The sequence below is a fragment of the Musca domestica genome, unplaced genomic scaffold, assembly GCF_030504385.1.
Source record: "Musca domestica strain aabys unplaced genomic scaffold, Musca_domestica.polishedcontigs.V.1.1 62, whole genome shotgun sequence".
NCBI lineage: Eukaryota > Metazoa > Arthropoda > Insecta > Diptera > Muscidae > Musca > Musca domestica.
The window spans coordinates 621,119-647,010 of record NW_026712369.1 but is presented as its reverse complement, the minus strand read 5'-3'; the positions used below and the strand labels follow the sequence as shown (position 1 = coordinate 647,010).

Below are 25,892 nucleotides of genomic sequence, written 5' to 3'. Positions count from 1 at the left end.
TAAGGACCGAAGGTCCAAGAAACGTGGATTTTTTAAAGATTTTTTTCCAAAGACCGAATGTCCAAGAAACGTGGATTTTTTAAAGATTTTTTTCCAAGGACCAAAGGTCCAAGAAACGTGGATTTTTTAAAGATTTTTTTCCAAGGACCAAAGGTCCAAGAAACGTGGATTTTTTAAAGATTTTTTTCCAAGGACCAAAGGTCCAAGAAACGTGGATTTTTTAAAGATTTTTTTCCAAAGACGGAAGGTCCAAGAAACGTGGATTTTTTAAATATTTTTTTCCAAAGACCGAAGGTCCAATAAACGTGGATTTTTTAAAGAATTTTTTCCAAAGACCGAATGTCCAAGAAACGTGGATTTTTTAAAGATTTTTTTCCAAAGACCGAATGTCCAAGAAACGTGGATTTTTTAAAGATTTTTTTCCAAGGACCAAAGGTCCAAGAAACGTGGATTTTTTAAAGATTTTTTTCCAAGGACCAAAGGTCCAAGAAACGTGGATTTTTTAAAGATTTTTTTCCAAGGACCAAAGGTCCAAGAAACGTGGATTTTTTAAAGATTTTTTTCCAAGGACCAAAGGTCCAAGAAACGTGGATTTTTTAAAGATTTTTTTCCAAAGACGGAAGGTCCAAGAAACGTGGATTTTTTAAATATTTTTTTCCAAAGACCGAAGGTCCAATAAACGTGGATTTTTTAAAGAATTTTTTCCAAGGACCGAAGGTCCAATAAACGTGGATTTTTTAAAGAATTTTTTCCAAGGACCGAAGGTCCAAGAAACGTGGATTTTTTAAAGTTTTTTTTCCAAAGACCGAAGGTCCAAGAAACGTGGATTTTTTAAAGATTTTTTTCTAAGGACCGAAGGTCCAAGAAACGTGGATTTTTTAAAGATTTTTTTCCAAAGACCGAATGTCCAAGAAACGTGGATTTTTTAAAGATTTTTTTCCAAGGACCAAAGGTCCAAGAAACGTGGATTTTTTAAAGATTTTTTTCCAAGGACCAAAGGTCCAAGAAACGTGGATTTTTTAAAGATTTTTTTCCAAGGACCAAAGGTCCAAGAAACGTGGATTTTTTAAAGATTTTTTTCCAAAGACGGAAGGTCCAAGAAACGTGGATTTTTTAAATATTTTTTTCCAAAGACCGAAGGTCCAATAAACGTGGATTTTTTAAAGAATTTTTTCCAAAGACCGAATGTCCAAGAAACGTGGATTTTTTAAAAATTTTTTTCCAAAGACCGAATGTCCAAGAAACGTGGATTTTTTAAAGATTTTTTTCCAAGGACCAAAGGTCCAAGAAACGTGGATTTTTTAAAGATTTTTTTCCAAGGACCAAAGGTCCAAGAAACGTGGATTTTTTAAAGATTTTTTTCCAAGGACCAAAGGTCCAAGAAACGTGGATTTTTTAAAGATTTTTTTCCAAGGACCAAAGGTCCAAGAAACGTGGATTTTTTAAAGATTTTTTTCCAAGGACCAAAGGTCCAAGAAACGTGGATTTTTTAAAGATTTTTTTCCAAGGACCAAAGGTCCAAGAAACGTGGATTTTTTAAAGATTTTTTTCCAAAGACGGAAGGTCCAAGAAACGTGGATTTTTTAAATATTTTTTTCCAAAGACCGAAGGTCCAATAAACGTGGATTTTTTAAAGAATTTTTTCCAAGGACCGAAGGTCCAATAAACGTGGATTTTTTAAAGAATTTTTTCCAAGGACCGAAGGTCCAAGAAACGTGGATTTTTTAAAGATTTTTTTCCAAGGACCGAAGGTCCAAGAAACGTGGATTTTTTAAAGAATTTTTTCCAAGGACCGAAGGTCCAATGAACGTGGATTTTTTAAAGAATTTTTTCCAAGGACCAAAGGTCCAATAAAGTGGATTTTTTAAAGAATTTTTTCCAAGGACCGAAGGTCCAATAAACTTGGATTTTTTAAAGAATTTTTTCCAAGGACCGAAGGTCCAATAAACGTGGATTTTTTAAAGAATTTTTTCCAAGGACCGAAGGTCCAATAAACGTGGATTTTTTAAAGAATTTTTTCAAAGGACCGAAGGTCCAATAAACGTGGATTTTTTAAAGAATTTTTTCCAAGGACCGAAGGTCCAATAAACTTGGATTTTTTAAAGAATTTTTTCCAAGGACCAAAGGTCCAATAAAGTGGATTTTTTAAAGAATTTTTTCCAAGGACCGAAGGTCCAATAAACTTGGATTTTTTAAAGAATTTTTTCCAAGGACCGAAGGTCCAATAAACGTGGATTTTTTAAAGAATTTTTTCCAAGGACCGAAGGTCCAATAAACGTGGATTTTTTAAAGAATTTTTTCCAAGGACCAATAAACGTGGATTTTTTAAAGAATTTTTTCCAAGGACCGAAGGTCCAATAAACCTGGATTTTTTAAAGAATTTTTTCCAAGGACCAATAAACGTGGATTTTTTAAAGAATTTTTTCCAAGGACCGAAGGTCCAATAAACCTGGATTTTTTAAAGAATTTTTTCCAAGGACCGAAGGTCCAATAAACGTGGATTTTTTAAAGAATTTTTTCCAAGGACCGAAGGTCCAATAAACGTGGATTTTTTAAAGAATTTTTTCCAAGGACCAATAAACGTGGATTTTTTAAAGAATTTTTTCCAAGGACCAAAGGTCCAATAAACGTGGATTTTTTAAAGAATTTTTTCCAAGGACCAATAAACGTGGATTTTTTAAAGAATTTTTTCCAAGGACCGAAGGTCCAATAAACCTGGATTTTTTAAAGAATTTTTTCCAAGGACCGAAGGTCCAATAAACGTGGATTTTTTAAAGAATTTTTCCAAGGACCGAAGGTCCAATAAACGTGGATTTTTTAAAGAATTTTTTCCAAGGACCGAAGGTCCAATAAACGTGGATTTTTTAAAGAATTTTTTCCAAGGACCGAAGGTCCAATAAACGTGGATTTTTTAAAGAATTTTTTCCAAGGACCGAAGGTCCAATAAACGTGGATTTTTTAAAGAATTTTTTCAAAGGACCGAAGGTCCAATAAACGTGGATTTTTTAAAGAATTTTTTCCAAGGACCAAAAGTCCAAAAAACTTGGATTTTTAAAGATTGTTTTCCAAGGACCGATGGTCCAATAAACGTAGATTTTTTAAAGAATTTTTTCCAAGGACCGAAGGTCCAATAAACGTGGATTTTTTAAAGAATTTTTTCCAAGGACCGAAGGTCCAATAAACGTGGATTTTTTAAAGAATTTTTTCCAAGGACCGAAGGTCCAATAAACGTGGATTTTTTATAGAATTTTTTCCAAGGACCGAAGGTCCAATAAAAGTGGATTTTTTAAAGAATTTTTTCCAAGGACCGAAGGTCCAATAAACGTGGAATTTTTAAAGAATCTTGTCCAAGGACCATTGGTCTAATAAACTTGGATTTTTTAAAGAATTTTTTTCCAAGGACCGAAGGTCCAATAAACCTGGAATTTTTAAAGAATCTTGTCCAAGGACCATTGGTCTAATAAACTTGGATTTTTTAAAGAATTTTTTTCCAAGGACCGAAGGTCCAATAAACCTGGATTTTTTAAAGAATTTTTTCCAAGGGCCATCTGACCCATAAACGTGGATTTTTTAAAGAATTTTTTCCAAGGACCATTGGTCTAATAAACGTGGATTTTTTAAAGAATATTTTCATTCATTGTCACATTCCCATTTTATATTTTTCAATGTCAACCATGAGTAAATTTTCAAATTCGTCACACTTGAAAATATTCAAATTTGAAAAATAAAAAAAGAGAACTGTATTAAAATCTTTTGAGATTTTTTTCTTTGTTGCCATTAAGTCTCCGACTTTGAACCGATAGTGGAATGCAGCTCTTTGTAACTCTCGTAGAAATTTTAGTTATCCTTGGCATTATGACCAACATGGCTATGGGCCATATTGAGAAACGCAGCTTAAGGGTCAGTATTTGTGGCAATTATCTGTTTATGTTGTTAAAATTGATTTGGAAATATCCTCAATATTTTTTTGCATATCTTCTCTAGACACCTCCTCAGTCGCTAGGAAATATTACCCCAATGCGTCCATCAGCTTCGAATCGTGGATCGGTACGCCGTCATCATTACCGATAGGAAAATGTTGTGAATCGAAATCATTTGAATAATAGAGATATTGAATTTTCAAGTATTTCAAGGACCTATAGCTCAATAAACGTGGATTTTTAAAGAATTTTTCTCAAGGATCTATAGTCAAATAAACGTGGATTTTTTAAAAAAATATTTTTTGAAGATATATCTACTCGTGGATTTTTTATAAATTATTTTTTGAAGATTATATCTACTCGTGGATTTTTTAAAAATTGTTTTTTGAAGATATATCTACTCATGGATTTTTTAAAAATTATTTTTTGAAGATATATCTACTCGTGGATTTTTTAAAAATTATATTTTGAAGATATATCTACTCGTGGATTTTTTAAAAATTATTTTTTGAAGATATATCTACTCGTGGATTTTTTAAAAATTATTTTTTGAAGATATATCTACTCGTGGATTTTTTAAAAATTATTTTTTGAAGATATATCTACTCGTGGATTTTTTAAAAATTATTTTTTGAAGATATATCTACTCGTGGACTTTTTAAAAATTATTTTTTGAAGATATATCTACTCGTGGATTTTTTAAAAATTATTTTTTGAAGATAGATCTACTCGTGGATTTTTTAAAAATTATTTTTTGAAGATATATCTACTCGTGGATTTTTTAAAAATTAGTTTTTTGAAGATATATCTACTCGTGGATTTTTTAAAAATTATTTTTTGAAGATATATCTACTCGTGGATTTTTTGGAAAATTATTTTTTGAAGATATATCTACTCGTGGATTTTTTAAAATATTTTTTTGATTTTTTTTCTAATGAATGTTTTATTTATTATAATTAAAATTATAGTATTTCTCAATTTAACCTCTTCCACCGCCTCTACCCATGTTGTTCATGCCACCCCAAACGCGTTGGCTCCTCTGGAAAGAAATGAAAATTTAGAATTCAAATTTCAATCACTTTTCTTCTTAATTCTCCTTTCTTTTACCTTTAAATCCCTCTTCACCACATGCCCAGTTGCGGCATCGGTGATGAGCAAGAAAATGGCCAGAAGAGTGAACAACCAGATGTAGAACTGCATTACGGCGATAGTCAATCACAACAAATTGTGTGACTGTGATGGGGGGAAATAAAGCGATTTTATAATTATCTCCAGCTCAAATTTTTGTGGGTTATGGTAATTTTTTAAAAAATGATAATGAGTTAGAAATGCAAAAAAATTAATAAAAAATAAATAAAAAATTTTTAAATTTAAAAATAAATAAAATTAAAAAATTAAAATATTGATTGAGAACAACTGCTGGGTACCCTATAGCAGAATTGATATTTTTCTTAAGAACAAAAAATACAAAAAAAAAAAAAAAAAAAAATAAAAAATAAAATATTGTTTGGAAACGACTACTACTTGGGACTCTACAGTAAAGACGAGATTTTTCTTCAGAAAAAATATGGATTTTTATTATTTTCGTTCTTCAAGAAATTATGTCTGATTGTCTTGAAAAAATGCAGGATTATTGGTCAATTGTACCTTGGAATAAATGTCCTCCCATAGTCTTCAATAAATCCATTTAGATTGGTTTCTTGGTCCTTGAAAGAAAACATTTTGAATAGCTCCAAAAAATCCACATGAATTGTGGGTCCAAAAATTAAAAAGAATATTTAGTACTTTATCTAAAAAAAAAATCCGCAAAAATTGGTCCGTTGGTCCTTGAGTCAAACATTCTTAAAAAAATCAAGTCTATGAATTTTTTAATTTTTTTTAAGAAATTATTTTGTGTTGTCGAGTGTAGAGTGTATCAATTTTATAATCATTTGGACCCCTCGAGCGCATAATTAATATTAGTAATGGGCCCTCCATGCGTATACATGATATGAAGGTGAATATAACTCATACGATCCCTTTATGGCTGGGGTGTCCTAAAAATGTAGGGGTGTCTGAAAAATGTGTAAAAATGTAGTATCCACTGTACCTTGAAATGAATGTCCTTCAATAAATCCATTTAGATTGGTTTCTAAGTCCTTGGAAGAAGACATTTCAAATATCCCCAAAAATTCCACATGAATTGTTGGTCCGAAAATTCTGGTTTATTGGTCCGTCATACCTTGAAATTAATATTTTCTGATAGCCATGGAAAATCCATTCGTTTATTCTTAGAAGAAAAAATTCCTCACAGCCTCAAAAAAAAAAAAAATCCGCGGAAATTGGTCCATTGGTCATTGAGTCAAATATTCTTACAAAAATTAAATCTAGGAATTTTTTATTTTTTTTAATCCTTTTATGTCTTTTCGAAAGTATTTATATTCGTTTGGACTCATGGAGCGCATAATTAATATTAATTATGGCCCCTCCTTGCGTATGCATAATATGAAGGTGATTGTAACTCATACGTCTCCCAGTATGGCTGGGGTATCCTAAAAAATTTGTTCTCAGATAGTCTTCAATAGATCCATTTCGATTGGTTTCTTGGTGCTTGAATGAAAACATTTCAATTAGCTCCAAAAAAAATTCATATGAATTGATGGTCCAAAAATTCTGGTTTATTGGTCCATTGTACCTTGGAATGAATATTTTCTGATAGCCATGAAAAATCCATTAGTTTATTCTTAGAAAAAAATATTCCGTATAGACTCAAAAAAAAAAAGAATCACCAAACATTGGTCCTTGAGTCAAATATTCTTAGAAAAATTATGTCTAGGAATTTTGTACATTTTTTCAAAATTGTTTTATGTCTCGTCGTGGGTAGGGTATAACTCATTTTATATTCGTTTGGACCCCTGGAGCGCATAATTAATATTAATTATAGGCCCTCCATGCGTATACATTATATGAAGCTGATTATGACTCATACGCCTCCCTGTATGGCTGGGGCTATTTTAATTTTAATATTTTCTCATATTTTTTATATTCAAAACTAATTTTAAAATATTTATTTCTCTCCTTTCAGGTATGTATTTCTGTGTGTCTGTAAGAAATTCTTTCACGTAAGTATGCCTGTGGCCGAGAGAGACAATTTCTCTCCCCTTCCAAATTGATATGAATTTAATCACCCATTGATGTAACCTCACACGCCATTTCAACGACTTTTTATTATCTCCCAATATCTCGGGAGATGTCACTCCCTGGTCATAAAAATCCCATCAATGGTCGATTCATTGGCAAAATTTATTGGCCCCCAAGTTCACCGAAAATCAAACTGCATAGAATTATCACCAAACCTCAATGCCCAATCTCTTGGCACTGATTTCTTTGAGACTCCTCCCAGACAGCCTCCTTTGTTTTTTTGTGGTTTCTTTGTTAGACATAAATCAGATTATTGGCAGATGACTGTATTGACTTCAGCCGAATTTGATTTATTTACCTCCATTCAATGTCTCGATGATGGCGCCCAACGAAATCATCGATGTCTCTGAAAATTACAAACTAACCATTTATGCTGGCTGGCAAGGAGAAAAAAAACTAAAGCATACTTCAAGGGGCATTGTATTAGCAAGGTCTATGGGTTGGAGATAATTCTGGTCATGTACGACACTTACATGCCATAACAAGTGATTTAAATGCCAAAACATGTACGAATCTTCCTCCCCACCCAGTCAGAGGCCACCACACAAGGATACCTTGTTTGGCCGGAAGTCTATGGCGATAGGGATAGCTGTAATTTTGTTTTTCTGCAGGAGTTTTATTTTCAAAAATCAACTTCAACTGCATAAAGAGTTTATGGTTGAGATGATGCTGCAGGAGCATTAGGGGCAGGGTTAAAATTCTTATAAATTTACGTCAGATTTTCTATTTTCAAAAATATCTCCTGAAAGTTGTAACTTTTTTATCAGGTAGCTTTGGAAATTTCTCCAATAAAATATCCACAGACCTTGGTGTTGGCTTAAAGCCAAACTTGAATTTAATTCATCATAAAATCCCATTTGAATGGAGAAGCAAGACCTTTCAATTTTGTCTAAATGGGGATATCTTCTTCTGTCCATCATATCTGAAGATAAGTTAGCCCTCAGGTGGAGGGGACATGGTGTGGAAAATTATTTTTGATAAAACATAATTTACTCTGGGATGGCGCCCAAATTAAATGGAATTGCGTTAAATATGTCATGGAAATTTGTGTAAATATGTTTGAGAGGACAGCTAAAAATCACCACACTAATTGTCTTCATAAAAAGTCCTAAATGTATGCCATTTGAAGCTGTCGGAATGCAGGGCACATCTTTTTCAAGTGATTTCATTGGCAAAGCAATTCCACAGGGATTTAGTCATTGTATGTTTAATAATTGGGGAAATCTGAAATATTTCCCCGGGGGAAAAAAGATCTGCTGTTGAATTCTGTTTGAAAAGAATTTCTAAAACAAAATCATGAGGGACTTATGGGAATTACATGGAGAATTAAATAAAATAAGGCAGCAGTACGTCAGTGCGTACGCCACCATGAACAACCATTTATTCTGGGATATTATGGCGATATTTAAAGAGTTTCAATTGAGGAACGTCAAGAATTTTTAGGATGTACTAAATCAGATTTTGTTTTCCTAAAATTGTGAGAAAATGCAAAGACGATGGTTGCTTAAAAAATTTGAGTGGTTACCCTAAATCATTTTTTTTAATTTTTCTTAATTTTTAGGTGGTCCTGAGACGAGAAGTTTTTTAATGTCCTTGAATTTTGGGGCAGCATCAATTTAAAATATTATTTAATAAATTTGGGAATAATCCATGGTCGAAGATTACTTCAAATATTTTGTGCAGATCCTATATCATGGAATTTTTCCTTGATTTTAAGGAGGCCCTAAGTCGAGATTTTTTTTGCCTTTTAAAGAAACTCTATGTCGTTGTCTGCTGCCAAGTTTTTATTTTTGTTAAAATTTTAAAAAGATTTGAAGTTGGGAATTTTTCAGAATTTCTATGGAGCTATTAATACGTATTAATATATTTTTTAATTGCTTTAGGCATACCCTAATTTTTAGATTTTTTTTCCGGATATGTTAAGACAATTAGGTCTTGACTTCAGAAATCTAAAAAGTGTTCCATGTGTGATATATTTTTTTAATGGCCTGAGGATTTCCCTAAAACCTTAGAAGTAGATAAAGTATTAGTACCACGGTGCGTATAAGTGCTGACGTGCAGTATACGCCACCATGTTCTGCAAATTATTTTGAAATTTTCCGGGATTTCTAAAGGGTTTTACATGAGATTTTTTTTTTTTTTTTTAATTTTTGGGGAGGCATCAATTTAGGATTTTTCTTTTTTAGATTTTGGAAAAATCCACGCCACAGTGGACAATTTATTTCGAGATTTTAAGCCATTTCTAAAGTTTTTTACATGAGAGAATTTTTTTATTTTATTTTTGGGGAGGTATCAATTTAGGATTTTTTCTTTTTTAGATTTTGGAAAAATCCATAGTCGAAAATTATTTCAAATATTTTGAGGAGATCCAAAGTCATAGAATTTATTTATTAATTTTAAGGAGTTCCTAGTCAGGAATTTCAATGAATTTTAAAGAGGCTCAAAGAAGAAATAGTACCTCACAGCGTATAGGTGCCGACGTGCATTATACGCCACCATGTACAGCAATTTAATTTGGGATTTTCAAGAATTTCTAAAGGGTCTTGCTTGAGAACTTTCTAGAATTTGGGGGTCAGCATCAATTTAGAATTTTATTTTTCTTTTATAAATTTCGGAATAATTTTTTTAATAATTTTAAGAAGCCCCTAGTCAGAAATTTTAATGAATTTTATAGAGGCTCAAAGTCGTTGATTATTTTCCACACAACGATACCAAAAGTCTTTATTTTTTTTGACAATGTTAATAAGATGGAGCGGTGTCGGTTCGTGGATTTTTGAAAGTATTAAGGAGCCCCGAAATAACGTTTTTTCCTTAAATTGTTTTAGAGATAATTGAAGTTGTGGATTTAAAAAAATAGCTTAAGAAGACCTTTAGTCGTTGACGTTCAAATTTTAAGCATACAAACCCCAACTAGTTGGCTATCAAACCCCAACTAGTTGAATATCAAACCCCAACTAGTTTGATATCAAATCCCAACTAGTTTGATATCAAATCCCAACTAGTTGGATATCAAACCCCAACTAGTTTGATATCAAACCCCAACTAGTTTGATTCAAACCCCAACTAGTTTGATATCAAACCCCAACCTAGTTTGATATCAAACCCCAACTAGTCTGATATCAAACCCCAATCTAGTTTGATATCAAACCCAATCTAGTTTGATATCAAACCCAATCTAGTTTGATATCAAGCCCAGACTTGTTTGATTGAAGAATTCTCGTGAATTTTTGGGATAGCATCAATTTAGGATTTTTTCTTTTGTAAATTTGGGAATAATCCATATTTTGAGGAGATCCTATGTCCTAGACTTTTTTTACTATTTTTAAGGAGTCAGGAATTCTAATGAATTTTACAGAGGCTCAGTCAGAAATTTTAATGAATTTTAAAAAGGCTCAAAGAAGAATAAGTAAGAGCCCTTGTCAGGAGATTTAATGTTTTTTAAAGAGGCTCAAAGAAAAATTAGTACTTCAGTGTGTATAAGTGCTGACGTGAAGTATACGCTACCATGGGCCGCAATTTCTTTTGGGATTTTTAGAAATTTCTAAAGGATTTGATATTAGAGCATTCTCTTGAATTTTCAGACAGAATCAATTTGGGATTTTATTTGTTTTGTTAATAAATTTGGGAAAAATCCAATTATTTTAGGGAGGTGCTGAGCGGTGGATTTTTAAAACTTGAAGGGCTGTTTTAAGTCTTGGATTTTTTTTTTAAATTTGGGGAAGTTCTTAGTCGAGGAATTTTTGAATTTCATAAATACTTCATTCGTGTTTTTTTTTTATTTTTAAGGGGGAATTGGATTTTATAAATTGAGAGAGGTCCTAAGTCGTGGATTTTTTAATATTAACATCAGGTCATAAGTCATGGATGGTCCTAAGCTCTAAATGTTATTTTTTAAACTTTTTTTTAGAAATTTCTATGCCATGAATTTTTTAATATTTATTTGATTTTTAGTATTTTTTTTTATTTAAGGACGTCTTAAGTCCTGATTTTTTTTTCAAATTTAAAGAAAGAAGGTTTTAACCCAGCCCTTTGGCATATGAGTATTGAGGTCCCGTAATCGTCACCCTTGTTAACTAATTATTTTTTTAAGTTTTTAATTTTTTTGGGAACATTTTAAATATTTTGGAGAGGTTCTAAATCGAGAATTTTTCAAATATTAAAGGTAGGTCCAAATACTTAAATTTTAAAAATTATTTAAAAAATTAAAGGAGTTTCTATACCTTGGTTTTTTTTAATATTTATATTTTAAATTAAGAAAGTCTTATGGCGTGATTTTTTTCAATTTAAAGAACGTCGTATATTGTGGACTATTTAACCCTTTCAGTGTCAATGAAAATTTTTGTCGATATAAAAATCTGAAATTCCGTACTAATTTACTAAAATGTGCTCAGAAATTCGAAAACGAAACTAATAGAATAGAACTGCAATATTTTTAAATAGCGAACGTGTCTGTTATAAAAAATATCAAAAATAACGGTTCGTAAGAAAAACAAAAAATGGCAAAGAAAGAGAGTACTTTTAAATGTCAAATATATTTGACAAAAACACTGAAAGGGTTAAATATTTTCTAAGGCAGATCTTAGGTTCTCTCTTCGCATATGAGTATTGACGTACCATAAACGCCATCCTTGTCAATAAATTATTTTGAAGTTTTTAGGATTTTTTGGGAAAATTTTAAATATTTTTTGGGGAGGTTCTAAGTCGAGAATTTTTTATTTTTTAAAATTCAATGGAAGGCCCTAAGTGGTGTATTTTTTTGAATAATCGCCATTTTTTAAATATTAAAGTCCCAATCCCAGGTCCTAATTTTTATTTTTTAAAAACTTATTATTAAAAAAAGAAAGGAGTCTCTAAGCCGGGATTTTTTATATTTTTTTTAATCTGTCATATTTATGTTTTAATTTAAGGATTTCCTAAGTCCTGCATTTTTTTAATTCATGGAAGGTCCTATATCGTGGAATTTTTAAATATTTTAATTTAGACCTTTGGTCCCTTCCTTGCGTATGAGTATTATCATGGCGTATACGCCACCCTTTGTTATTTTGAAAATTTTGAAAAATTTTTAAGAAAATTTTAATAAAGGACACTTAAAGGAGCTTTCATCTAGAATTTTTTGAAATATTTCCAAAAAAGAAAGTAAATTTCATCAGAATTGTTTTATTCCTTTTCTAAATTTAAAAATTTTCAAAATTGCCTTGTATCTTTATCCCCAGGGTTTTCCACCGCCTCCTCTTCCTCCTCCTCCGCCTCTACCAACTTTGTCTAGGCCACTAGAGTAACCTCTTGCTCTCTGAAAACAAATTTATAAAAATATTGAGTGAATTTTTTTTTCTATACAATATTCAATTTTTTCTTTTACCTTTAACGACCGCTTCACCACATGTTCAGTTGCGGCATCGGTAATGAGCAAGAAAATTGCCAGAAGCGAGAGCAACCAGATTTGGAACTGCATGGCGACGACAGTAAATCACACACAAATTGTGTGGCTGTGATGGCGGGAAATTAGGCGATTTTATATCATCGCGAATTTTTGCTGGAAATGATAATGAATTACAAAACTAAAAAAAAATAAAATAAATAAAATAAAAAAATAAATAAATAAATAAAATTAAAAAAATACAAAAAATAAATAAAAAAGAAAAAATATAAAAAAATTTTGCTTGGATACAACTGCTGGGTACCCTATAGCAGAATTGATATTTTAATTACGAACATCAAATACAAAAAAAAAAAAGAAGAAAATTGTTTGGAAACGACTACTTGAGACTCCACATCAGAGACGAGATTTTTTCTTCAGAAAAAATTAGTGGAAAAAATTATGGATTTTTATTATTTTGGTTCTTCAAGAAATTATCTCTGATTGTCCTGAAAAAAATGTAGGATTATTGCTCAATTGTGCCTTGGAATAAATGTTCTCAGATAGTCTTCTATAAATCCATTTGAATTTGTTTATTGGTCGTTGGAAGAAAATATTCCGAATAGCCCAAAAAAAATCCACATGAATTGTGGGTCCGAAAATTCTGGTTTACCTACCTTGAATACCTTGAAACTAATATTTTCTGATAGCCATGAGAAATCCATTCCTTTATTCTTGGAAGAAAAAATTCCACATAGCCTCAAAAAAAAAAAAAAAACCGCGAAAATTGGTCCATTGGTCCTTGAGTCAAATATTCTTCGAAAAATAAAATCTAGGATTTTTTTATCGTTTTATGTCTCTTCGAAATTATTTATATTCGTTTGGACTCATGGAGCGCATAATTAATATTAATTATGGGCCCTCCTTGCGTATACATAATATGAAGGTGATTATAACTCATACGTCTCCCACTATGGCTAGGGTGTTCTAAAAAATTTGCCGGGAATAAATGTTCTCTGACAGTCTTCAATAAATCCATTTAGATTGGTTTCTTGGTCCTGGGAAGAGGACATTTCGAATAGCTCCCAAAAAAATCCACATGAATTGTTGGTTCAAAAATTTTGGTTTATTGGTCCATTGTACCTTGGAATGAATATTTTCTGATGGTCTTAGAAAATCCATTTGTTTATTCTTGGAAAAAATATTTTGTATAGCCCAAAAACCAAAAAAAAAAAAAAAATAATAATAATAAATAAATAAAAAATAAAAATAAATTCTGTAAAAATTGGTCATTGGTGCTTGGGTCAAATATTCTCAGAAAAATTAAATGTAGAATTTTTTTTTAAATTTTTTTCAAAATTGTTTTATGTCTCGTCGAGGGTAGGGTATAAAAATGTTATACTCCTTTGAACCCCTGATGCGCATAATTAATATTAACTATGGGCCCTCCATGCGTATACATAATATGAAGCTGATTATAAATCATACGCTCCATGTATGGCTGGGGTGTCCTAAAAAATGTAGGTTTATTGATCCACAGTACCTTGGAATGAATGTCCTCAGATAGTCTTCAATAAATCCATTTAGATTCGGTTTCTTGGTCCTTGGAAGAAAACATTTCGAATAGCCCCCAAAAAATGCATATGAATTGTTGATCCAAAAATTCTGGTTTATTGGTCCGTTATACCTTGAAATTAATATTTTCTGATAGCCATAAAAAATCCATTTGTTTATTTTTGGAAGAAAAAATTCCACATAGCCTCAAAAAAAAAAAAAAAAAATAAAATAAAAATAGGTCCATTGGTCCTTGAGTCAAGTAATCTTAGAAAAATTAAATCTAGGTTTTTTTTTTAAATTTTTTAATCGTTTTATGTCTCTTCGAAAGTATTTATATTCCTTTGGAACCCTGGTGCGCATAATTAATAATAATTATAGGCCCTCCATGCGTATACATAATATGAAGGTGATTATAACTCATACGCTCCCAGTCTGGCTGGGGTGTCCTAAAAAATTCAGGATTATTGGTACATTGTAGCTTGGAATAAATGTTTTCAAATAGTCTTCAATTTATCCATTTAGATTGGTTTGTTGGTCCTTGGAAGAAAACATTTCGAATAGCAAAAAAAAAAAAAAAAAAAAAAAAATCCACATGAATTGTGGGTCCAAAAAATTCTGGTTTATTGGTCCCTTGTACCTTGGAATAAATATTTTCTGATAGCCATGAAAGATCCATTGGTTTACTCTTTAAAAAAAAAAATATCGTATAGCCTCAAAAAAAAAAAAAAAAAAATTGGATCATTGGTCCTAGTGTCAAATATTCTTCGAAAAATAAAATCTAGGATTTTTTTAATCGTTTTATGTTTTTCGAAAGTATTTATATTCGTTTGGACTCATGGAGCGCATAATTAATATTAATTATGGGCCCTCCTTGCGTATACATAATATGAAGGTGATTATAACTCATATGTCTCCCACTATGGCTGGGGTGTCCTAAAAAATTTGCTAGGAATAAATGTTCTCCGACAGTCTTCAATAAATCCATCTAGATTGCTTTCTTAGTCCTGGGAAGAGGACATTTCGAATAGCTCCAAAAAAATTCACTTGAATTGTTGGTCCAAAAATTATGGTTTATCGGTTCGCTGTAGCTCGGAATGAATATTTTCTGATGGTCTTACAAAATTAATTTGTTTATTCTTGGAAAAAAATATTTCATATTGCCCAAAAACCAAAAAAAAAAAAAATAAATAAATAAATAAAAAATAAAAATAAATTCTGCAAAAATTGGTCATTGGTGCTTGGGTCAAATATTCTCAGAAAAATTAAATGTAGAATTTTTTTTTTAAATTTTTTTTAAAATTGTTTTATGTCTCGTCGAGGGTAGGGTATAAAAAATGTTATACTCCTTTGAACCCCTGGTGCGCATAATTAATATTAATTAAGGGCCCTCCATGCGTATACATAATATGAAGGTGATTATAACTCATAAGCTCCCTGTATGGCTGGGGTGTCCTAAAAAAAATTAGGTTTATTGATCAACTGTACCTTGAAATTAATGTCCTTCAATAAATCCATGCAGATTGGTTTCTAAGTCCTTGGAAGAAGACATTTCAAATATCCCCAAAAATTCCACATGAATTGATGGTCCGAAAATTCTGGTTTATTGGTCCGTTGTACCTTCAAATAAATATTTTCTGATAGCCATGAAAAATCCATTTGTTTATTCTTGGAAGAAAAAATTCCACATAGCCTCAAAAAAAAAAAAAAAAAAAAAAAATCCGCAAAAATTGGTCCATTTGTCCTTGAGTCAAATATTCTTAGAAAAATCAAGTCTAGGATTTTTTTAATTTTTTTTTCAAAATTGTTTTATATCACCGATAGCAAGGTATAACAAATTTTATTTTCGTTTGGACCTCTGGAGCGCATAATTAATAATAATTATAGGCCCTCCATGCGTATACATAATATGAAGGTGATTATAACTCATACGCTCCCAGTCTGGCTGGGGTGTCCTAAAAAATTATGGTTTATTGGTCCTTTGTACCTTGGAATAAATGTTCTCAGAAAGTTTTCAATAAATCCATTAAATTCGTTTTCTTGGTTTTGGTCTCTGGAAGAAAACATTTCGAATAGCTCCAAAAAATCCACAAGAATTATTGGTCCAAAAATTCTGGTTTATTGGTCTATTGTACCTTGAAAAAAATTTTTTTTAGGAGTCTTGAAAAATTAATTTATTTATTATTGGAAAAATATTCCGTATGGCCTCGAAAAAAATCCTCAAAAATTGGTCCTTCGGTCCTTGAGTCAAATATTCTTAGAAAAATCAAATCTAGGATTTTTTTTGAATTTTTTTTCAAAATTCTTTTATGTCTCGTCGAGGGTAGGGTATCACAAATTTTATATTCGTTTGGACCCCTGGAGCGCATAATTAATATTAACTATAGGCCCACGTGCGTATACATAATATGAAGGTGATTATAACTCATACGCCCCCAGTATGGCTGGGCCTATTTTAATTTTAATATTTTCTCAAATTTTTGTTTTCAAAACTAATTTTGAATTTTTTATTTCTTTCCTTTCAGGTATGTATTTTTATGTCTTTGTAAGAAATTATTTCACGTAAGTATGCCTGTGGCCGAGAGAGACAATTTCTCTCCCCTTCCAAATTGATATGAATTTAATCATCTATTGATGTGACCCCACTTGCCATTTCAACGACTTTTTATTATCTCCCAATATCTCAGGAAATGTCACTTCCTGGTCATAAAAAGCCCATCAATGGGCGATTCTTTGACAAAATTTATGGGCCCCCAAGTTCACGGAAAATCAAACTGCATAGAAATAACGCCAGAATTCAATGGCCAATCTCTTGGCAGTGATTTCTTTGAGACTCCTCCCAGACAACCTCCTTTGTTTTTTGGGTTTCTTTGTCGGATATAAATCAAATTATTGGCAGATGACTATATTGACTTCAGCCGAATTTGATTTATTTACCTCCATTCAATGTCTCGATGATGGCGCCCAACGAAATCATCGATGTCTCTGAAAATTACAAACCAACCATTTATGCTGGCTGGCAAGGAGTAAAAAAAAACTAAAGCATACTTCAAGGCGCATTGTATTTGCAAGGCCTATGGGTTGGGGATAATTCCGGTCATGTACGACACTTACATGCCATAACAAGTGATTTAAATGCCAAAACATGTTCGAATCTCCCTCCACACCCAGACTCAGAGGCCAACATCCAAAGTTGCCTTGTTTGGCAGGAAGTCTATGGAGGTGGGGACAGCTAAATTTTTGTTTTTCTGCAGGAGTTTTATTTTATTTTATTTTCTAAAAAAAGAACTATTTCAACTGCATAAAGAGTTCATGGTTGAGATGTTACAGCAGCATCAGCAGCAGGGTTAAAATTCTTATAAATTTACGTCAGATTTTTTATTTTCAAAAATATCTCCTGGAAGTTGTAACTTTTTTGTCAGGTAGTTTGTATTTGGAAATTCTCCCAATAAAGTCTCTACAAACCTTGGTGTTGGCTTAGAGCCAAACTACAATTTTATTTTATCACAAAATCTCATTTGAATGGAGAAGCAAGGCATTTTATTTTTCACTGAAGAGGGCTATCGCTTTCTAACCATCATTTCTGAAGATAAGGTGGAGGGGACATGGCGTGGGAAATTATTATCGACAAAACCTAATGCCCTTTGGCATGGCGCCCAAATTAAAAGGAATTGCGTTTTAAAATGTCGTGGCAATTTGTGAAAATATGTTTGAGAGGCCAGCTAAAAATCACCACACAAATTGTCTTCATGAAGAGGCCTAAAAAAATGTAAAGGTACCTCAGTGCATATAAGTGCTGACGTTGAGCATACGTCACCATACACCAAGAGTTGTTTGGATTTAAGTAGGAATTTTTGAAGGGTTCTCTAATTGGAAATGTCGTATTTGTTACGACATTACTTATACGCCCTAAGACATTTTTTTATATTCTTTGTATTTCCGAGGCCCTTTTTCGGTAGAAACCCCTTTCAAGTGCCTTCTCAGGGAGATATGAAGAAAAAAATCTGGTTATAAAGGATATCTTGTTGTTAACTTTTATTGGGACACAGACATTAAATTATTTCAACATCGAATCTTTAATTATTTCAATCCTCAATAATCACCACCTCCAAAGCCGCCACCTCCGAAACCACCGCCCATGCCGCCACCCATGCCACCGGGATAGCCACTGCAATGGAAGATAGGGAAATAATTAGTTAATTTTTTAGAAATTTCCTAAGGAACTTCGAATTGGCCTACCCTCCCCAAAACTGAGGTTTAGCTTCGGCAAACATGGCCAGAGCCGCCAGACCCAAAACGGTTAGTAGAAATTTCATGATGCTATTCGGAGGATAGAGAAGATAACCAATGAATATCTCAAGGCGATAAAATGGGCTTTTTATACCTCCCCTGAAAATTGGCAAAACAGAGAAGGGCTTTGTTAAGCCATGAAAAAAAAATTAAAATTTTAAGCCATGGAAAAAAATTAAAATTTTATGGAACATGGTGCGGAATTAATTAACTGGCGTGTCACAGAATTGGGAGTATTCAAATGGTAGACATTTTTAAAAATGAGCTAAGGTCTATGACTGTAGCCGATTTCTAGGCCGTAGGGAAAGAAGGTATGAAAATGTGAATTATTTTTGGAAAATGCAATGCTTGTTGATATGGCTCCCAAATAAAAACGAGGTGCGGTAAAATTTTATGGAAATTTGTGAAAATATGTTTGAGAGGCCACCTAAAAATCCGACATAAATTGTCTTCATAAAGAAGCCTAAATGTATGCCATTTGAAGCTGCCTAAAAGCAGAGACATTCTTTTTGAAAATAATTTGTGAACAATTCTGCGAAATTTTATGGGAATTAAAAAAAAGCTTTGGGTTTGTTATGGCGTATACTGCACGTCAGCACTTATACGCCAGGAGATACTTCCTTTTAGGATTTAAATACTTCAACGAATCCAAAAAACAAATCCAGTCCTGAATTTTTAAAATTTTAAATATTTTCAAGGGGTCACTAAGTCCTCCATTTTTTGTCTAATGAGATCTAAGGAGATTTTTTTTAAATATTGACCGCGACAAATTCTGTAAAATTCCATGGGAATTGAAGGAAAGCTCGATCTTAACGGTGGCGTATACTGCACGTCAGCACTTATACGCCAGGAGATACTTATTTTTCGGGTTTAAATATTTCAAAAAAAAAAAAAAAAAAAATCTAGAAAAAATGGGTTTCAACAATTCTAGGCAGTTTCTAGATTGGATTTTCTTTTAAATATTTAATGCGATAAATTTTATGGGAATTATAGAAGAGTTCGGTGTAAATGGTGGCGTATGCTGCACGTCAGTACCTATACGCCCAGAGGTACTTCCTTTTTTGGCTTCGAATATTTCGAAAAATCCTGGGCAAAGAGACGGCCTTAAATGTCTGCAAAAATCTAAATCCAGTAATTTTTTCAAATTTTACAATTTTTCTCTGAAGATATTCAAGGCATGGATTTTTAAAAAAAATAATTCTTTAAAGATATTCAAGGCGTGGATATTTTAAAAAATATTTTCTTAAAGATATTCAAGGCGTGCATTTTTTTAAAAAATATTTTCTCAAAGATATTCAAGGCGTGGATTTTTTAAAAAAATATTTTCTCGAAGATATTCAAGGCCTGAATTTTTTTAAAAAAATATTCTCTCGAAGATATTCAAGGCCAGGATTTTTTAAGAAAAATATTCTCTCGAAGATATTCAAGGCGTGGATTTTTTAAAAAACTAATTCCTTGAAGATATTCAAGGCGTGGATTTTTTAAGAAAATATTTCCTTGAATATATTCAAGGCGTGGATTTTTTAAAAAATATTTTCGATAAGATATTCAAGGCGTGGATTTTTTAAAAAATATTTTCGATAAGATATTCAAGGCGTGGATTTTTTAAAAAATATTTTCTCAAAGATATTCAAGGCGTGGATTTTTTAAAAAATATTTTCGATAAGATATTCAGGACGTGGATTTTTTAAAAAATATTTTTGATAAGATATTCAAGGCGTGGATTTTTTAAAAAATATTTTCGATAAGATATTCAAGACGTGGATTTTTTAAAAAATATTTTTGATAAGATATTCAAGGCGTGGATTTTTTAAAAAATATTTTCGATAAGATATTCAAGACGTGGATTTTTTAAAAAATATTTTTGATAAGATATTCAAGGCGTGGATTTTTTAGAAAATATTTTCTCAAAGATATTCAAGGCGTGGATTTTTTAAAAAATATTTTCGATAAGATATTCAAGACGTGGATTTTTTAAAAAATATTTTTGATAAGATATTCAAGGCGTGGATTTTTTAAAAAATATTTTCGATAAGATATTCAAGACGTGGATTTTTTAAAAAATATTTTCGATAAGATATTCAAGACGTGGATTTTTTAAAAAATATTTTTGATAAGATATTCAAGGCGTGGATTTTTTAAAAAATATTTTCTCAAAGATATTCAAGGCGTGGATTTTTTAAAAAATATTTTCTCAAAGATATTCAAGGCGTGGATTTTTTAAAAAATATTTTCTCAAAGATATTCAAGGCCTGGATTTTTTAAAAAAATATTTCCTTGAAGATATTCAAGGCCTGGATTTTTTAAAAAAATATTTCCTTGAAGATATTCAAGGCCTGGATTTTTTAAAAAAATATTTCCTTGAAGATATTCAAGGCGTGGATTTTTTAAAAAATATTTCCTTGAAGATATTCAAGGCGTGGATTTTTTTTAGAAAAATATTTCCTTGAAGATATTCAAGTCGTTGATTTTTTAAAAAATATTTCCTTGAAGATATTTTTTTAAAAAAATATTTCTTTGAAGATATTCAAGGCGTGGATTTTTTAAAAAAATATTTTCTCAAAGATATTCAAGGCATAAATTTTTTTAAAAATATTTTCTCAAAGATATTCAAGGCATAAATTTTTTTAAAAATATTCGAGGCGTGGATTTTTTGAAAAAATATTTTCTCAAAGATATTCAAGGCGTGGATTTTTTAAAAAATATTTTCTCAAAGATATTCAAGGCGTGGATTTTTTAAAAAAATATTTCTTTGAAGATATTCAAGGCGTGGATTTTTTAAAAAAATATTTTATCAAAGATATTCAAGGCGTGGATTTTTTAAAAAAATATTTTATCAAAGATATTCAAGGCGTGGATTTTTTAAAAAAATATTTTATCAAAGATATTCAAGGCGTGGATTTTTTAAAAAAATATTTTATCAAAGATATTCAAGGCGTAGATTTTTTAAAAAAATATTTTATCAAAGATATTCAAGGCGTGGATTTTTTAAAAAAATATTTTATCAAAGATATTCAAGGCGTGGATTTTTTAAAAAAATATTTTATCAAAGATATTCAAGGCGTGGATTTTTTAAAAAAATATTTTATCAAAGATATATTCAAGGCGTGGATTTTTTAAAATATATTTTCTCAAAGATATTCAAGGCGTGGATTTTTAACAAATATTTTCTCAAAGATAATCAAGGCGTGGATTTTTTAAAAAATATTTTCTCAAAGATAATCAAGGCGTGGATTTTTTAAAAAATATTTTCTCAAAGATATTCAAGGCGTGGATTTTTAACAAATATTTTCTCAAAGATAATCAAGGCGTGGATTTTTTAAAAAATATTTTCTCAAAGATAATCAAGGCGTGGATTTTTTAAAAAATATTTTCTCAAAGATATTCAAGGCGTGGATTTTTAACAAATATTTTCTCAAAGATAATCAAGGCGTGGATTTTTTAAAAAATATTTTCTCAAAGATAATCAAGGCGTGGATTTTTTAAAAAATATGTTCTCAAAGATACTCAAGGCGTGGATTTTTAAAAAATATTTTCTCAAAGATAATCAAGGCGTGGATTTTTTAAAAAATATTTTCTAAAAGATATTCAAGGCGTGGATTTTTTAAAAAATATTTTCTCAAAGATATTCAAGGCGTGGATTTTTTAAAAAATATTTTCTCAAAGATATTCAAGGCGTCGATTTTTTAAAAAATATTTCCTCGAAGATATTCAAGGCGTCGATTTTTTAAAAAAATATTTTCTCGAGGATATTCAAGGCGTAATTTTTTCAAAAATGCCGGCAATTTTGTTCTTTGAAGATATTCAAGGCCTGTATTTTTTAAAAAAAATATTTCTTTGAAGATATTCAAGCCCAGGATTTTTTAAAAAAAATATTTTTTGAAAATATTCAAGGCCAGGATTTTTTAAAAAAATATTTTTTGAAGATATTCAAGGCGTGGATTTTTTTTTTAAATATATCTTTGAAGATATTCAATGCGTGGAGTTAAAAAAAAATATTTTGTCGAAGATATTCAAGGCGTGGATTTAAAAAAAGGGGTGGATTTTTTAAAAAAATATGTCTTTGAAGGCATGGATTTAAAAAAAAAATAATTCTTTAAAGATATTCAAGGCTTGGATTTCTTTTTTACATATTTCTTTCAAGATATGCAAGGGGTGGATTTTTTAAAAAAATATTTCTTTGAAGATATTCAAGGCGTGGATTTAAAAAAAAGTCTGAGTCTGATTTTAAGTGATTTTTTGGCAGTGTTATTTTATTTTCTTTGATTTGAAACACCTTCTTTAAATACAAAATAATTTTAAGCCCACTGTGCGTATGATTGCTGACACAACGTATACGCCTATCCCATATTTGTTAAATTTTTTCAACTTCACAGATTGATTGCCTAATTGAATGCCTTAACGCTGTCTTTGGAGTCGGAAATAATTTATTTTTAATGGAATTACGACTAGGAAATTTTCCACAGTACCTATAAAATCTGGCGACATTTTTTTCAAATTAGTGAAATCTAAATTTACATTCAAAATGAAATTTTTGCCCATAGCCTTTGGAGTGATTTCGTTGGTCTTATTTGCAGTTACGGCCTCTGCAAAACCTGTTAGTGGTGGAAATCGAAAAATATTTGATATTTAAAAATGTAAATTTAATATTTTATATTTATTTTAGTGGGGTGCCGACTTGCTCGTTAGTTCTACAATGATGCGAAACTAGTTCTCGGGAGGATTTGGGAGGCCACTAATTTATTTTTGCGAAGTTTGCTACTGAAATAAATAAATCTAAAAATCCCCATTAAAATTTCAAATTTCATATCATTATTCGTTATAGAGCCTAGATTCTGTGCGGGACCATATGATGTATGATTGGTGTCACAACGTATACGCTCACCTTTTTTTTTTTCAATTCTTATTTTTAAACCATTTTTTTAAAGGATTTTTTAAAAAATATTTTCTCGAAGTTATTCAAGGCGTGGATTTTTTAAAAAATATTTTCTCGAAGTTATTCAAGGCGTGGATTTTTTAAAAAATATTTTCTCAAAGATATTCAAGGCGTGGATTTTTTAAAAAATATTTTCTCAAAGATATTCAAGGCGTGGATTTTTTAAAAAATATTTTCTCAAAGATATTTTAGGCATGGATTTTTTTTTTTAAATATTTTCTCAAAGATATTCAAGGCTTGGATTTTTAAAAAAAATATTTTCTCAAAGATATTCAAGGCTTGGATTTTTTAAAAAAATATTTTCTCAAAGATATTCAAGGCGTGGATTTTTTAAAAAATATTTTCTCAAAGATATTCAAGACGTGGATTTTTAAAAAATATTTTCTCAAAGATATTCAAGGCGTGGATTTTTTAAAAAATATTTTCTCAAAGATATTCAAGGCGTGGATTTTTTAAAAAATATTTTCTCAAAGATATTCAAGGCGTGGATTTTTTAAAAAATATTTTCTCAAAGATATTCAAGGCGTGGATTTTTTAAAAAATATTTTCTCAAAGATATTCAAGGCGTGGATTTTTTAAAAAATATTTTCTCAAAGATATTCAAGGCGTGGATTTTTTAAAAAATATTTTCTCAAAGATATTCAAGGCGTGGATTTTTTAAAAAATATTTTCTCAAAGATATTCAAGGCGTGGATTTTTTAAAAAATATTTTCTCAAAGATATTCAAGGCGTGGATTTTTTAAAAAATATTTTAAAAAAAATATTTTTTTTAGGATATTCAATGCGTGGATTTAAAAAAAAATATTTTTTTGAGGATATTCAATGCGTGGATTTAAAAAAAAAATCTTTGAAGATATTTAAGGCATGGATCTTTGGACTTTTTTAGGTTATTTTCTATGTATTTTTATTAATTTTTTTTCAAAAGAAAATTAAATACAAAACGTTATTTGTATACATTCCCATTTAGACCTCAACATTCCACTTAGATTCGCATCATACCAGCTCTCATTGCCATTTCTCCCTCCCACTGAAATAGACGACAAAAATTGCAATTTTGTTTTAAACATTTTTGGAAATGAAACATCATCTTCAAAGCAACTTCTTACCGGGTTGGCAGATACTTGAGCTACGAAGAAAACTACAGATAGCACTACGAAGAATATTGGCAGAAAATCCATATTTTATAATAGAAATGCTTTCAATTTCAAAGGCTACAAGCAATTGAATTTCGAACTTTTAAAAATCGCTCTAGATACCTTGGGTTCATAAACACCCCTTAAATTTGTCGGAAAATTATTCTTGGAAATGAGCGCAGTCGGAAATAATTTTTATGAGCTTTTAACCCATAAAATTGTAGAGAAACGCAAACAAGTTGAGTGGCATATACGTTGCGTCTAATATCATACGCCACATGGTACAATACGTTTTTTTTTTTTGTTGGAATGGTCCATGAGAAAATTTATTGAAAAAATCCAGGTCCAAATGGTCCTTATAAAATTCTTTAAAAAATCCAGGTTTTTTAGACCAATGATCCTTGGAAAATATTCTCTAAAAAATCCAGGTCCAAATGGTCCTTATAAAATTCTTTAAAAAATCCAGGTCCAAATGGTCCTTATAAAATTCTTTAAAAAATCCAGGTTTTTTAGACCAATGATCCTTGGAAAATATTCTCTAAAAAATCCAGGTCCAAATGGTCCTTATAAAATTCTTTAAAAAATCCAGGTTTTTTAGACCAATGATCCTTGGAAAATATTCTCTAAAAAATCCACGTTTATTAGACCATTGATCCTTGGAAAAAATTCCTTAAAAAATCCACGTTTATTAGACCATTGATCCTTGGAAAAAATTCCTTAAAAAATCCACGTTTATTAGACCATTGATCCTTGGAAAAAATTCCTTAAAAAATCCACGTTTATGGGTCAGATGGTCCTTGGAAAAAATTCTTTAAAAAATCCACGTTTATGGGTCAGATGGTCCTTGGAAAAAATTCTTTAAAAAATCCACGTTTATGGGTCAGATGGTCCTTGGAAAAAATTCTTTAAAAAATCCACGTTTATGGGTCAGATGGTCCTTGGAAAAAATTCTTTAAAAAATCCACGTTTATGGGTCAGATGGTCTTTGGAAAAAATTCTTTAAAAAATCCACGTTTATGGGTCAGATGGTCCTTGGAAAAAATTCTTTAAAAAATCCACGTTTATAGGTCGGAAGGTCCTTGGAAAAAATTCTTTAAAAAATTTAAATAATTTTTTAACTGCTTTATTGTGCAATAAACTTCCAGGAATGATCGTGCCTGATCATAGGAATTAAATTTGAACAGTTTTATGCCCTGCAAATAAAAAAATAGCTTATAATATTTAGATAACTTGTGCGAGATCAGCAAATCAAAAGTTTCGCTCAGAATGAAGGTCTTGCCAATTATATTCGCCTTAGCAACGCTGGTCCTCTTTGCCGATTCAACATCAGCGAAACCGGTTTGTAGTCTAAATCTTCGATATTCGATGTTTGAAATTATTAATTCTGTATTCCTCCCTTTTTAGTGGATTGGAGGATCTGCTATGAGATCAAGTATGGTGCGGACTTAAGTTGTATTTGAAGGCGGATTTTTTATTGTAAGATAAAACTAAATTAAAAAATACAAATAAAGTTCAATTTGAAG

The 25,892-nt window shown here is 30.7% G+C and overlaps 1 protein-coding gene and 1 long non-coding RNA gene across 5 annotated transcripts in view; one reads left to right on the top strand and one right to left on the bottom strand.

Moving 5' to 3' along the window:
* LOC101899509 (centrosomal protein of 104 kDa) overlaps positions 1-25,892 on the top strand; it is a 285,464-nt gene that overhangs the window by 26,241 nt on the left and 233,331 nt on the right. The window lies entirely within an intron of this gene.
* Positions 18,019-18,394, bottom strand: LOC101889060 (uncharacterized). The gene is made up of 2 exons (XR_225537.4): positions 18,250-18,394; positions 18,019-18,178 (listed from the first exon to the last, which is right to left on the bottom strand). It is a non-coding gene; the product is annotated as an uncharacterized LOC101889060 (long non-coding RNA).